Genomic DNA, 15,752 nt, shown 5'->3' on the forward strand with positions numbered 1-15,752 from the left:
GGATGACAGCCTGTTCCAAGGACAGGTTGAAGATGTCAGTGAATACCGGGGCCAGTTGGTCGGCACAGACTTTTAGGACGCGGCCGGGGATGCCGTCCGGTCCTGCTGCCTTCCTGATATTCACTTTTTTAAAGATCCGTCTCACCTCATGCTCTGTTACCCTGAACACTGAGTCTCCATCAGCAGACCCCCCCCCCCCATTGCCGTGGTTTGTAGGCTGGTGTTTTTATTCACAGCCTCAAACCTCGCATAGAAGGAATTGAGATAATTTGCTAAGGAGATGTCACTGTTCAGTTTGAGGGAGGTGCCTTTGTAATCTGTCATTGTTCTGAGGCCCTGCCACATGCCTCTAGAGTCAGAGAATCACCGCTCGTTAGGAAACCATCAGCATGTCCCACAGTTAGCTGTACCTACATATGCATATATTAACATATGATAAAGGCCTTTTACCCGTTTTAATGTTATTCACTAACAAATGAAAGGAGACAATCCATCAAACTTCTTTCTAAGAAGTTTCTAAGAAGACGTGAAAGCCCCCTCCTGTCAGCTAGCAAACACAGCACAGCACGGTTGGGTGGAGCTGGTCGGACTTCTCAGCCTCTCTAGCTAATGGAACGACGTATAATACTTTTAAATAATAACACCAGTGTATTGCTAATGCCTGAGACTATGTCACTATAGGTAGAGGTAGGCAGGTTGTCTTTGCCTAGAAAGGAGGTATGGATGTAAAGGTCACCACAACCAGTTTTAGACTAACATGGTCCACTGCTAGTAAAATCATTATAGTGTTCTCCTTAAAACATTTTCTTTCCCCTGGAGCCTGAAACCATAGGGTTCAGCGCCGCTCTGATTATGCACTTAAAGACCTGATTCACAGCAGACAATTTGCGGGATCATAAATGAGGTCAACACGGCTGTAACTAATATTAATTAATAATGGCTCCATTCCATTTAGGGGTGCTATAGTGAGCCATGCTAGAGTGAGCCATGCTAGTGAGTCAGCATGCACACTACCAGGTTCCTGGCACTGGAAACACCTAAAAGGAACAGATTTTAATTTGAAAATACTAGATACTATTGCTACCATGTATGTATGTATGTGTTTTATTACATGTATATACAGACAGTATACATACCAATTATTCGCTTGCTCTATTCTCCATCCATCTATCATCCATAGCAGCACATAATATCACCGACATCCTGATGGGGGGGATCCCCTTTGAACAGCCCATCTGAGGTTTCTCTCCTCCATGGCGCCTGCTGTATTTGTATTTGGTAGTGTATTGCACTACCAAAGCTAACTAGCATGTCACACATGCGCTGTAAATAACTATGTACAGATACCGAGATGTCACTCCATGTTACCTGCTATCTGTTACTGCACAATGTTGTTTCTTCTTTTGATTCTATTATATGTACCACTGTATTGCACATCGTTGCGGGCAAGACCACCCGCATTTCATTGTATACCTGTATGCCGTGACAATTAAAACTCTTGACTTGACTTGACTTGCTGTGTTTTTATTCCTTCCTATTGCTCGGTTTTAGGGAGACGTTCCTCCTTTTCACTGGGGAAAGTCTGGGGGTGTTCTTGCAAATGTGGATTTTATGGTGTTTTTTGTTCTGGATCTATTGTGATGTTTCTTCTTGATTTCTAAAGCCCATGGGGGCAATTTGTTGTGATTTCGGGCTATACAAATACATTTGATTTGATTTATTACCCATGTAGGGCTGACCCCTATTAGTCGATTAGTCGACTAATCGGTCGAAAGGAGCCGTAGTCGACTGGCCATCCTCTTAGTCGAATATAAATATATATATATATTTTTTTATCATTCTTTCCAAAAGAAAATAGGCCTAGAAGCGTGGCTAACGCTAATGGCACGCATACCAGAGGCTAACTGCCTACGAAAACAGGCACAGAGGCACTGAAAGAGGATTTCACCCATCTAATGAACACACTAGACTAGACAAATATCAAGATGTATCCATCAGTGGACCAATTGCATGCTTTTGCAGACGACAAGAAGCCTTCCGTCAGACATTAAGCACCCCCACAGCCCAAATGGAATAATTTTTTATATTATACTTTTTTTTTTCTTCTTTTTTTTTGACTAACGGCAAATTTTGGCCAATCATAGTCGACCATCCAAATCCTTAGTCGGGGACAGCCGTATACCCATGGTTAAAGTTATTAGTTACGGCTCTTGTTTACCTCACTATAGCGTATCAGAATGTCTGCTGTTAAAGACTCACCCGTGCCGCTGGCCAATGGAGACCGACGTTGCCACGTGGCGGCCATCTTGCCACAGGCAGCACGCCCCACTCATAACATGAATGTCTATGGTTGCATGTGTACTATTATGAAGAAAAAGGCGAAGGCCGGACCAGCACTCTCAGATTAAATTTTTGTTTAATTTAATGGCAGCCTATAATACAGACCCCTCTGGATGATGGCGTCCTGCCAATACTTAGTAAGGGTCACGCCATGGAGTAGGATACGAGTCTCTCTCTGCTTCAGGCAAGAATAGGACTCGTGACTCCATCGTTGTAGCTACGAAAGCTGATGTATATCCACTAGAGACAGGGTGAACTGTAAACTCTGGAGCTGCAGGTCTCTAAGCTACCAAAGTAGCTATGTATCAAAGTCAAGTTAGACCGCGCTCTCAGTATCTAACACTGGGTGCTGAAATCCCAAACATTATGAAGAAAAAGGCGAAGGACGGACCAGCACTCTCAGATACATTTTTTTTTTAATTTAATGGCAGTCTATAATACAGACATGTTTCGGAACGTGTTCCTTCTTCAGTGTAATAGGCTAGCAGTGATAGCTTGTAAAAATGGGAGCTATATCCCATGAGGGCAGGAAGTGACATCATAGAGGTGAGCTTGGGAATTCCAGTCAACTTTGACCTCCAGAGTAAGGACTTGATAATGTAGCATGTTGAAAACAAATATATACCAGAAACTAAAATAAGCCTATAGCAAACACCAAATTCTATGAGCAAAGAAAAACAACAACAGAAAGGAAACCTTTCACCATTTGTAAAATAATAGTAATGATAATATACTCATGATAATAAAAGTAATAAAAGTCACTTGTAGGAAACAGGATCACAACTTTTTTCATTCATTCCCTTTGGTACGATGCCATTAATCAAATGAATATAGTAACCTGTCTCCCCCTCTAGAGGGCATTGTAGATTAACAAGTCCCTTAAACAATAAGAATGCATTAGGAGAAATAGAGAGATACGGTACACCCTTAAGAGAGGACAAAGTGGAGCTAATCTCTCAAATGTACACTTGCAATGTCAGTAATGGTGTAAATCTCCGGGACCGATGAACTCTTCTTGCATACTCCTCCGTGGTGGAAGAGGGCCGTCTGGAAACATCTTCTACGGAGGGAGCACAGCGGAGACATCTCCTTCTTAGGTCCGTCTCTGGGCTGCCAAATAGGCCTGCGGGAGTGCAGGGGGCACCAAGTGTGTAGACAGTCCCGTTCGTCTCCTCGTCTCCAGCATCTCTTATGCCGCTCGGTGTCTTGCCGATAAGCAGGCCCCTCTGGATGATGGCGTCCTGCCAATACTTAGTAAGGGTCACGCCATGGAGTAGGATACGAGTCTCTCTCTGCTTCAGGCAAGAATGGGACTCGTGACTCCATCGTTGTAGCTACGAAAGCTGATGTATATCCACTAGGGACAGGGTGAACTGTAAACTCTGGAGCTGCAGGTCTCTAAGCTACCAAAGTAGCTATGTATCAAAGTCAAGTTAGACCGATAATGTAATGTAGCATGTTGAAAACAAATATATACCAGAAACTAAAATAAGCCTATAGCAAACACCAAATTCTATGAGCAAAGAAAAACAACAACAGAAAGGAAACCTTTCACCATTTGTAAAATAATAGTAATGATAATATACTCATGATAATAAAAGTAATAAAAGTCACTTGTAGGAAACAGGATCACAACTTTTTTCATTCATTCCCTTTGGTACGATGCCATTAATCAAATGAATATAGTAACCTGTCTCCCCCTCTAGAGGGCATTGTAGATTAACAAGTCCCTTAAACAATAAGAATGCATTAGGAGAAATAGAGAGATACGGTACACCCTTAAGAGAGGACAAAGGGTGTACCGTATCTCTCTATTTATTTCTCCTAAGGTGTTTGCTATAGGCTTATTTTAGTTTCTGGTATATATTTGTTTTCAACATGCTACATTATCAAGTCCTTACTCTGGAGGTCAAAGTTGACTGGCATTCCCAAGCTCACCTCTATGATGTCACTTCCTGCCCTCATGGTATATAGCTCCCATTTTTACAAGCTATCACTGCTAGCCTATTACACTGAAGAAGGAACACGCTCCGAAACATGTCTGTATTATAGACTGCCATTAAATACAATTCTTTTTAAATCTGAGAGTGCTGGTCCGGCCTTCGCCTTTTTCTTCGTAATGTTTGGGATTTCAGCACCCAGTGTTAGATACTGAGAGCGCGGTCTAACTTGACTTTGATACATAGCTACTTTGGTAGCTTAGAAACCTGCAGCTCCAGAGTTTACAGTTCACCCTGTCCCTAGTGGATATACATCAGCTTTCGTAGCTACAACGATGGAGTCACGAGTCCCATTCTTGCCTGAAGCAGAGAGAGACTCATATCCTACTCCATGGCGTGACCCTTACTAACTATTGGCAGGACGCCATCATCCAGAGGGGCCTGCTTATCGGCAAGACACCGAGCGGCATAAGAGATGCTGGAGACGAGGAGACGAACGGGACTGTCTACACACTTGGTGCCCCCTGCACTCCCGCAGGCCTATTTGGCAGCCCAGAGACGGACCTAAGAAGGAGATGTCTCCGCTGTGCTCCCTCCGTAGAAGATGTTTCCAAACGGCCCTCTTCCACCACGGAGGAGTATGCAAGAAAAGTTCATCGGTCCCGGAGATTTACACCATTACTGACATTGCAAGTGTACATTTGAGAGATTAGCTCCACTTTGTCCTCTCTTAAGGGTGTACCGTATCTCTCTATTTCTCCTAATGCATTCTTATTGTTTTTTTTTTTGATCCACTTTTTCTCCCATTTTTCTATATTTTTTCTCCCATCCCAATTTCGTATCATCCAATTCAACCCTCCCCTGTCACGAACGCTGTTTCTTGCCTCCCACAAGCCGGCTGCAATGTGGACTAAGTCATACATAGCACAAGTCCCCTCCGGTACTTGAGGTAACAGCAGTCGCATCTTTTCACCTGCGCAGCTCGACCTCTCAGTGTCGAGGAGTAACGCGTGGGAGGCTCACGCTGCCCCCGACACTTCCTGATTCTACTGCGCAGGCGCACCAACCGACTTGTAGGAGTCGCTTGTTCACAACGTTCGATCCCCACCCTTCAGTTTTCCCTCCCCGTAATACGGCCAATGTGTATTACTGCGGACGACCAGCCAAACTGAAAAACAATGTGGAGAGCTGGATTCGAACACGCGAATCCTAGCGTCTCCACACTGGTGGCGAGTGACTTGTCCACTACACCACCTAGCCGCCCTAATGCATTCTTATTGTTTAAGGGACTTGTTAATCTACAATGCCCTCTAGAGGGGGAGACAGGTTACTATATTCATTTGATTAATGGCATCGTACCAAAGGGAATGAATGAAAAAAGTTGTGATCCTGTTTCCTACAAGTGACTTGTATTACTTTTATTATCATGAGTATATTATCATTACTATTATTTTACAAATGGTGAAAGGGTTCCTTTCTGTTGTTGTTTTTCTTTGCTCATAGAATTTTGTGTTTGCTATAGGCTTATTTTAGTTTCTGGTATATATTTGTTTTCAACATGCTACATTATCAAGTCCTTACTCTGGAGGTCAAAGTTGACTGGCATTCCCAAGCTCACCTCTATGATGTCACTTCCTGCCCTCATGGTATATAGCTCCCATTTTTACAAGCTATCACTGCTAGCCTATTACACTGAAGAAGGAACACGTTCCGAAACATGTCTGTATTATAGGCTGCCATTAAATAAAAAAATATTAAATCTGAGAGTGCTGGTCCGGCCTTCGCCTTTTTCTTCATAATGTTTGGGATTTCAGCACCCAGTGTTAGATACTGAGAGCGCGGTCTAACTTGACTTTGCATGTGTACTATTGAAATAACCAATTATTTACATTTTCAACTGATTTTCAAACGGTTTGGTTTGTTATAAACGTCAGAAGTGTTAGTTATCATACTGCATACTTATAATGGACTTTCATATGAAAATAATTTCAACATGTATATGTAGCACCCTGAATATGTGACTATTATTCAGAAGTGCTGACTTGCCTTTTATCTCCCCTTTGTGCACAAAGACATCTTAACACTTTGATGGCCAGGCTTAAATTCAGAATAAACCATCCCACGCCAGCTCTATTTGTCTATGGGGATGTTTACCTTCTTTCCAGGGCTATAACTTTTTAAATTGTATTGCTAAATTGACATTACTATGGCCCATTCAACGTCCTATATCTATTGTTCAGGGTGTAGCAACGTTATACTTTTTCATTCACATATTCATACTAAAATACGGTCTAAAGTATAAGTATGTTTTTATCGTTTTCTGCAGCTTTCTCCAGAACGTGATTTATAGCCCCAAATGCATTATATTGATGATGAAATACAGTTTGATAGGAATCTGCGCAAGATAAAAAATTTCAAATGGACGTGCTTCTAGAAGTTACTACTGATCATCTGATGTTGACCGGATGGGGGGGGGGTCGTTTATAATTCCGTGGCCAACGTATTGATTCATCTAGTGTGGGTGATATGATCATTAGAGCAGTTAGTATCGAACACGTTAAGAAATAACGCTGAATCTTACCGTAGCTTCCTCATAGCGTTGGGCGATGAGCGTGGAACAGAAATATTCCTATTATGGGATGTAGAAATATGCGATCCATTTCCAGGTTGTATAATAGTATATACGTCCAAATCATGTTGTTTATCGAGTTATTGGTAACGGATTGCTATCTATTGCGTCTAGCTCGAGTCCTGGGACTATTACCGAGTGATCGGACCGAATTGAAATGAGCACCAGCTTCCATTTCCTGTTTCCGCTCTGGGCGATCCGCCGATTGGCCACCAGATGGCGCTCTTGAACCGTTGGAGAGTTGAGAGGGGCTCAACAGTAGATCTCAAGTCTCTGGGGGAGAAATATGATTTCGATCACAGATTTTTGAAATATTGATATAAAAGACGTGGTACAGCGTCTTTGGCAGAATGAGCATGGCGGGGAAAGACGTCCTACGGCGTTTTTGGCGATTAAAGTGTTAACTAGTTTCCATTGATATTCTCTCGAACAATGACGCAAGTTTCTCCTTCTCTCACCGACTGGAATATGGATTATAAACAGTAAACTGACTCATATTCAATCCACCCAGTTCTTCCTGTGGGGCTAGTTGGCGGTACCAGCAGGGGGCGGCGGTGGCAGGCGGAGCGCACGAGAGAGGCATGGAGAAGCAAGTCAACTGAAACGGAAGTGGGGAGAGCCAGCCTCTTCGACTTTGGACTTGGACCTGGGTGGTCGTGTTGTTGGAAGAGCCCCGTAGTGGATCACACGGGCGAACGTATTGAACTTGAATATATTACGGGTTATACTAGAAATATAAGCGTAGTAGCGTGTTGAACATCCCCACTGAATAACCCTAGTGATACAATGAGTTATCCTAGAAGAACGCGGTATAGCCAAGAGTTGGCTTATGTTAACGTTATCCCCTCCAGCGAGGTGCCCGGCAAGATTGCCCGAAGAGAACTGGGGCTTAGAGGCACCGTGCGTTGTTGCATGTTTCGGCTACCAGGAGGGCTGTCTAGGACCCACAGAGTAGCTTCAGTTAAGGTAGCCCCAGATTATTATTGCGCGTCAACCCAGCACCGGCAGCCAGCAGCCTGTCTTCGCCGGCGGTCTACATCTGCTCTGCACCGGCGGTCGTCAGCCTAGCACGGGAGTTCGTCCCGTCCAGCAGAGGTCGCCATCACCTAGCATGCGCCGCCAGCCCGCTACTGCTCCTCTGCATAACACCGCTTGCTAGCGCCTGATACGAGAGCGTTCGACGCCATCTTACCACCCGGACAGTGGTGGTGCGGCGAGGCCGCCATCTTGGTTGAGTACACTGGCGCTTCGGTGCTCAGGATCCTATTGCACAGTACACAGTGTGGCGTGGCCTACTGGCGAAGCTAATGTGGCTAACTACAGTTCATTGGGGTACCCCATAAACATGACATGCCGGCATTAGTATAGGACTTTTGTTTGGTAAAGTGGGCCCACCTTTTTCATTTTCTTTGAGTGTGATAACGTGTTTGTTCTTTAATAATATTTTCCCATCTAATTAACCCTTCCCCTGTGGGGAGGTTACCGACCTGTTGTATTATAAGTAAAGCCTTAGAGAGGTATTATCACTACTATATAATTAAAGCCTGAGAGAGGTATTATCCCTGGTACTAACCCAGACGTGGGTGATGAGTCAAGCACATTGAAGTATATTATATTTGGGTCGGCAATACCTGGTTCTATATGGTGTGGGTGTATAATATAAGTGTCTATAAGGTATTGAGTTACAAATTGGGTAATAGTAAGACTTCATTCTATTTGACCCATTGCTATTAAATCTTTGTAACTGACCAGTATAAGTAACGATAAAGAATTAGATGAGTTCTGTGTGCGTGTCCCTTCCTGAGCCTATTATCAACTCTTTTGGTGTGGGTAACGTTAATACAATTAACCCCTTCCTATCCAACTTCTCCCTTTTCACTATAAGGTTTCTAATGTCACCGAGGGAGGGTACTGCTTGCGGGAGGAACTAAGTTATTTATTTACAATTCAGTCACTAGGTGTGGGAGGGTTAACGGAGGTATTGGGGAAGGTGAGAGCGAGTTGGGGAGTACTGCTGACCGCCCCGGAAAGGCGAGGAAGAGCAGAGTACCAAACCAGGTTGGTAAATCCCGGGCCCCATCCACTCCCACTGCTGGTCTCCAGTTTGACGCTCCAGGCCCAAAGACGAAGGTGCAGTCAGACGGAGCTCTACTGTGTCTCGCTACCCAGTGGCTGTGCACACCCGTTCCCACGAAGCAGGGATAATCCACCCTGCTACATTTGGCGTCACGAACAGGATCAACATCCTACTCCACTCCCTCGAACGTGACGACCAAGAGACCTAAGATGTCGGAGAGCGACGCCCCGAAGCCGGAGGTCAGAGCAGAGTCGTCCCAGGCGGAGCGACGAGGTGACTCACCAGCCTGTCTCAAGGAGGAAGGAGGGGAAGCCGAAATGATGCGGACCTTGGCCGCACAAGTGGAGTCCCTACGGGGTCAACTCCAAGACCAAGCGGGCGTCCTGGACCGCCTGCACGAACATCTGGAGCAGGCCAGACGCCAAGAGTCGATTGCCTTGGCGCAGGCCATGCTCCAACAGCTCCCTCCAGCGCCCCCTCCGGTGGTGTACGTCCAACGGGAGCGGAAGTGCAGCGAGTTTGGAGGGGAAAAGGAGAGGGGAGAGCTGCCTGTGGAAGACTGGATCCAGGCAATGAGGACCCATCTCCGTGCCAGTCAAGTGCCAGCGGAGGAACAAGTGGAGGTCGTACAGCTCCACCTCAAAGGCGAGGCGAAGCAGACGGTACGCTTTCTGACGGAGGGAACCGTCCCCGACACGGAAGCCTTGTTCTCGCTCCTCGAGGAAACTTATGGAGACAAGGCCCCAGTCAGCGTCCGCCTGGGGGAGTTCTATGACCGAAGACAGGCCGCCGGCGAGACTGTGCGCCAGTTCGCCTATGACCTGCAGGAGAGGATTCGTCGCCTACGACGTCGGGCGCCTACCCAGGTCACCGATGCCGCCGCCCTGCTGCAGGAGCGGTTTGTGGTGGGCCTCAGAGACGAGACCCTGAGGCGAGAAATGCGGAAGTACCTGAGGGAGGACGGGACGCGGCCGTTTCCCCAGGTACTGAAGGCGGCGATCGATTGGTCGGAGGAGGAGCTGGTCCTCCCCTCCGACAAGGGTCCCACCCGGGGCTTAGTCCACGCTGCGGCCGCGGAGGGACGGGAGGCCCCGCTGAGCGTAGACACGCTGCAGGAAGCTATTAAGCGGCTCAAGGCAGGACAGGAGCGGCTGGGTGCGCGCCAGGAGCAACTATTCCAGGCCTTCCAACAGGAGCGCGATGCGCCCCGGAGAGGCCCCACCGGACGGCGACGCCGAGACGACGCGACCGCCGCTACGCGGGAACCACCCCGCCGAGACGAAGAGGGCAGGCTGATTTGTTATGCCTGCAATCAGCCGGGCCACATCAGCAGAGATTGCCCCCGCCCAGCCAGCGGGCCACGCCCAGCCTCTGCTCCCACCCCCGAAGCCCCGGGCCCGTCAGGGTACCGATCCGAACCACGAAGGGCAGTCGATGCCGTAGCGGCAGGAGCCGCCGACTCAGCCGCGGAGGGCCCCGAGACGCAGGACGTGCACGGGGAGTGCTTCACGCTAGACGTCCAGATCGACGGTGTCGAGACCCGCTGCCTCTTCGACACAGGCGCAGAGGTCACCACCATGGCGGAGAGCCACTTCCGAAGACACTTCCCGCGGACGAAGCTGACCCCCGCCAACTGGATCACTCTCACTGCCGCCAACGGTTTGGAGATCCCAGTGGTGGGATGCCTCTACGCCGAGGTGAAGTGCCTGGATATGACATTCACTGGGAAATGCATATTCATAGTAAAGGACGATCCCGAGTGCCCCCAAGAGACGCCATCCAGGGACTTCTGGGCATGAACGTGCTCGGCGGAGTAGACGGCCTGTTCATGGGGATCAAGGGGATGCGACGGGCGAGCCGAAGCCGCGCCGACGCTAGAAGCGTCGCCATCCGCCGTGTGGTCGCCGCCATGGCCCAAAAAGCCCGGGAGTGTACTGCCCCGGGAAGGATGGGGTACGTCAAGGTGGCCGGCAGGGAGCCGGTGGTCATTCCCCCGCACAGCGAAGTGATCGTCCCGGGCCGCTGTGAGACGACGTGATGTTAGAGAACACTCCGAGTGCCAACCTGCCCCCCGGACTACTGGTGGCGAACGTGGTGGCGTATGCCCGACAGGGAAGAGTGCCTGTGCGGGTGTTGAATCCGACCGAAGCCGAGATGGTGCTCCGACCTCGGTCCAGACTGGCGGAGCTCCACTGCCCCCGTCGAGTACGGCCTAAGGAAAGGGTGACCGTGGAGGAAGTAGACGGAGGCGTCAGAGTGACGCGATTAAGGCTCGAGACAGCCCGCCCTCGGCGGTGGTGGACGGGAGGACCCGAGGGCTCGCCGTGCCCGTACAGGCGAACCTTCAGGACCTCACGCCAGCCCAAGTGAGCCGACTAAATCAAGTGTTGGAGAAACACAAGGCAGTGTTCTCCGTAGACGACGGGGACTATGGTTACACAACCACGGTCACTCACTACGTCCCCACCGGTGACGCACCCCCGGTCAAGCAACGACACCGCCGAATACCGCCTCATGTGTTCCAAGAAGTAAAGCGGCACATACAAGACCTGGTGGACCAGGGTGTCCTGGTAGAGAGCTGCAGTCCGTGGGCGTCACCAGCCGTGATCATCAAAAAGAAGGACGGCTCCGTGCGGTTCTGCTGCGACTACCGCCGCCTAAATAACGTGACGCACCGGGATGCGTACCCCCTACCTCGCATCGAGGAGTCCCTAGACGCCTTGGGGCAGGCCAAGATCTTCTCCTCGCTCGATCTCACCGCCGGTTACTTCCAGGTGGCTGTGAAAGAAGAAGACCAAGAGAAGACGGCCGTCACGATGCCCTTCGGCCTCTACCAGTGGACCCGTATGCCCTTTGGGCTGTGTAACGCACCAGCGACATTTTAGCGGTTGATGACCGCCGAACTGGGGGACCTGGCCTTCGACGTCCTACTCGTCTATCTAGACGACGTCTTGGTGTTCGCCAGCGACTTCGAGAGCCACTGTCAGAAGTTGGACCTGGTGTTTGGACGGCTTCGGGAGCATGGGCTCAAACTCAAGCCCCGGAAGTGCTTCCTTCTGAAGACCGAAGTCAAATTTCTGGGACACATCGTCTCAGCAGCCGGCATACAGGTCGACACCGACAAAGTGAAGGCGTTGGAGGACTGGCCGGCGCCACGCTCAGCGAAGGAAGTGAGGCAGGTGATCGGGTTCCTGTCCTACTATCGGCGGTTCGTGCCCCGCTTCGCCCAGGTGGCCCAGCCACTGCATGCCCTGATGGGGAAAGAAAAGAAGGGGTTCACCAAGGGCCGGCCCGAAATGCGGCAACTTCAGGCGGACGACCCCGAGTTGGGTCCGGTGTGGCGGGCGGTGACGCAGGGGGTCTCTCCCACTAAAGTGCAGTTGAAGGAAGGGGACCCGAAGCTCCGCAAGTTATACGGACAGTGGGAGCGGTTCCATCTGCACCAACAAGTTATGTTTCGGCGCGTCAGCGACCCCCGCGACGGGGAGGAGGTTCTCCAGCTGGTGGTGCCCACGGCCCTGCGACGGAGGATCTACGAGACCCAGCACGAGGATGGGGGACACTACGGGGGACGAGGGACGGTGGATCTGATGAGGCGAAGTTATTACTGGATCGGAATGGCAGAAGAGGTGAAGAAATGGGTGCAGCAAACGCAAGCGATGTGCATTAGCCCGTGATGTGTTCCCTAAAGCCCAGGCCCAGATGACCTGCACTAACGTGACGGCACCCATGGAGGTCCTTGCCATGGACTTCACCGTGTTGGAAAGGTCGGCGGGTGGCTACGAGAACGTACTGGTGCTGACCGATATGTTCACCAGATTCACTATTGCCGTACCGACCAAAGATCAGACTGCGAAGACCACCGCCGCCGCCATCATCAAGTACTGGTTCGTGTACTACGGCTGCCCTGCCCGACTCCATGCCGACCAAGGACGAAATTTCGAGTCCAGTGTCATCAAGGAGCTCTGCCGACTGTACGGAATTTCAAAGAGCCGCACCCCGCCTTACCATCCCCAGGGGAATGGGCAATGTGAGAGGTTCAATTGGACGATGCATGACATGCTGCGTAGTCTGCCCGCAGAGAAGAAGCGGGACTGGAAGGAGCACCTACCCGAGTTGGTACTTACGTACAACTGCCATGTGCACTCCTCCACGGGATACTTCCCCTTCTACCTGCTCTTCAGGAGGGACGCTAGGATGCCCCGGGATGTCCTGGGGGGCAGAGACGTCATTGACGAAGGGGCGGAGGACCTGGACGAGTAGGTACAGGGTCACCACGAGCGACTAAAGGCCGCTGCGGAGGCTGCCGAGGCCACGGCGAAGCATGCGTCTCATCGACGCAAGAGGATTTACGACAGAAAGAGCAGAGGCGCACTCTTGCGGGCCGGGGACCGGGTCCTGATACGCGACCACCGAATCCGGGGGCCATAATAAGATACAGGACAAGTGGGAGCCTACGTCTTATGTGGTGGTTAAGCAGAGCCACGAAGGGACGCCCGTGTTCACAGTCAGGCCCGAAGCAGGGGGTCCAGAAAGGACCGTGCATCGAGACCAGCTCAAGACCTGTCCCTTCCCGGCCTCCGACCCGGAAGTGCGGGCGAGGGCCCCTCGACAGATCCCTGTGGCACCGCGGAGCTCGTCCGAATCGGACATAGGAGATGCTTTCGAATACCGTCGGGAACCGCATCCTAGGGCGTGTAACCACCCGGGCCCCTGCGGGACGCCCCTGAAGAGGCAGCGGATACCGAGTCAGAGGTGGAGTCGACCCCCTCAGGAGAGGAGGGGGAGGACGGCGGAGACGGAGTCGAAGAGGAGGCCGCTGGCGGTCCACCGATGGCCCCGGAGGGCGAGGCTGTGGTCAATGACCCGCCAACGGGCACTGAAGAATCCGACACGGAGTCGGAGGTGGGGGAAGTGGAACCCACCCGGCCCCAGAGGAGCACCAGAGGTCGGCTATCGCCAGGACTACGTGCTGAAGAGTGTGTTTGTTGAACAGTGTTTCCAATTCATGAAGGAGTGTGTGAAACTGTTGGCCTGATGTGTGTGAATGTCGATCTATGTATGGTACTGTTGGTCTCAGGACCGTATTCATGCATGCGTTAATCGGTGTCCCATTAAATTAACTTGCAGAGGACTTAGCAAGTTCAAAGTGGGGGGAAATGTAGCACCCTGAATATGTGACTATTATTCAGAAGTGCTGACTTGCCTTTTATCTCCCCTTTGTGCACAAAGACATCTTAACTAGTTTCCATTGATATTCTCTCGAACAATGACGCAAGTTTCTCCTTCTCTCACCGGCTGGAATATGGATTAGTTGGCGGTACCAGCAGGGGGCGGCGGTGGCAGGCGGAGCGCACGAGAGAGGCATGGAGAAGCAAGTCAACTGAAACGGAAGTGGGGAGAGCCAGCCTCTTCGACTTTGGACTTGGACCTGGGTGGTCGTGTCGTTGGAAGAGCCCCGTAGTGGACCACACGGGCGAAGGTATTGAACTTGAATATATTACGGGTTATACTAGAAATATAAGCATAGTAGCGTGTTGAACATCCCCACTGAATAACCCTAGTGATACAACGAGTTATCCTAGAAGAACGCGGTATAGCCAAGAGTTGGCTTATGTTAACGTTATCCCCTCCAGCAAGGTGCCCGGCAAGATTGCCCGAAGAGAACTGGGGCTTAGAGGCACCGTGCGTTGTTGCATGTTTCGGCTAGCAGGAGGGCTGTCTAGGACCCACAGAGTAGCTTCAGTTAAGGTAGCCCCAGATTATTATTGCGCGTCAACCCAGCACCGGCAGCCAGCAGCCTGTCTTCGCCGGCGGTCTACATCTGCTCTGCACCGGCGGTCGTCAGCCTAGCACGGGAGTTCGTCCCGTCCAGCAGAGGTCGCCATCACCCAGCACGCGCCGCCAGCCCGCTACTGCCCCTCTGCATAACACCGCTTGCTAGCGCCTGAGACGAGAGCGTTCGACGCCATCTTACCACCCGGACAGTGGTGGTGCGGCGAGGCCGCCATCTTGGTTGAGTACACTGGCGCTTCGGTGCTCAGGATCCTATTGCACAGTACACAGTGTGGCGTGGCCTACTGGCGAAGCTAATGTGGCTAACTACAGTTCATAGGGGTACCCCATAAACATGACATGCCGGCATTAGTATAGGACTTTTGTTTGGTAAAGTGGGCCCACCTTTTTCATTTTCTTTGAGTGTGATAACGTGTTTGTTCTTTAATAATATTTTCCCATCTAATTAACCCTTCCCCTGTGGGGAGGTTACCGACCTGTTGTATTATAAGTAAAGCCTTAGAGAGGTATTATCACTACTATATAATTAAAGCCTGAGAGAGGTATTATCCCTGGTACTAACCCAGACGTGGGTGATGAGTCAAGCACATTGAAGTATATTATATTTGGGTCGGCAATACCTGGTTCTATACGGTGTGGGTGTATAATATAAGTGTCTATAAGGTATTGAGTTACAAATTGGGTAATAGTAAGACTTCATTCTATTTGACCCATTGCTATTAAATCTTTGTAACTGACCAGTATAAGTAACGATAAAGAATTAGATGGGAGTTCTGTGTGCGTGTCCCTTCCTGAGCCTATTATCAACTCTTTTGGTGTGGGTAACGTTAATACAATTAACCCCTTCCTATCCAACTTCTCCCTTTTCACTATAAGGTTTCTAATGTCACCGAGGGAGGGTACTGCTTGCGGGAGGAACTAAGTTATTTATTTACAATTCAGTCACTAGGTGTGGGAGGGTTAACGGAGG

At 50.0% G+C, this 15,752-nt stretch overlaps 1 protein-coding gene across 1 annotated transcript in view; it reads right to left on the minus strand.

Moving 5' to 3' along the window:
- Positions 1 to 15,752, minus strand: part of kif5c (kinesin family member 5C) — a gene marked incomplete at its 5' end in the record, with an annotated part of 152,638 nt that overhangs the window by 81,205 nt on the left and 55,681 nt on the right. The window lies entirely within an intron of this gene.

The sequence above is a fragment of the Notolepis coatsorum genome (genome assembly GCF_963971535.1).
Source record: "Notolepis coatsorum genome assembly, chromosome: 5".
NCBI lineage: Eukaryota > Metazoa > Chordata > Actinopteri > Aulopiformes > Paralepididae > Notolepis > Notolepis coatsorum.